The sequence below is a fragment of the Penaeus monodon genome, chromosome 22 (genome assembly GCF_015228065.2).
Source record: "Penaeus monodon isolate SGIC_2016 chromosome 22, NSTDA_Pmon_1, whole genome shotgun sequence".
Taxonomy (NCBI): Eukaryota; Metazoa; Arthropoda; class Malacostraca; order Decapoda; family Penaeidae; genus Penaeus; species Penaeus monodon.
Window position 1 is genome coordinate 24,292,745 of NC_051407.1, and position 218 is coordinate 24,292,962.

A 218-nucleotide genomic window follows, 5' to 3' on the forward strand; every position below is an offset into this window, starting at 1 on the left:
ATGAAAGGAAACAAAAAATGAAATGAAAGAGAGCTTGGAATCCAAACGTGGCAGCTTTTTGTAGCTCTATCCTTTAGTAGAAGAACATTAGATTAATTACGAACAGGGCGTAGATCAGATCCCGGTAGCGTGGAGGGAGAACACAGGGAAAGGCGACTTCCCCGGGACTAACGTTGCTCTAAGAAGCTCGCCAAAGGAATCCTGAATCGATGGGTCGG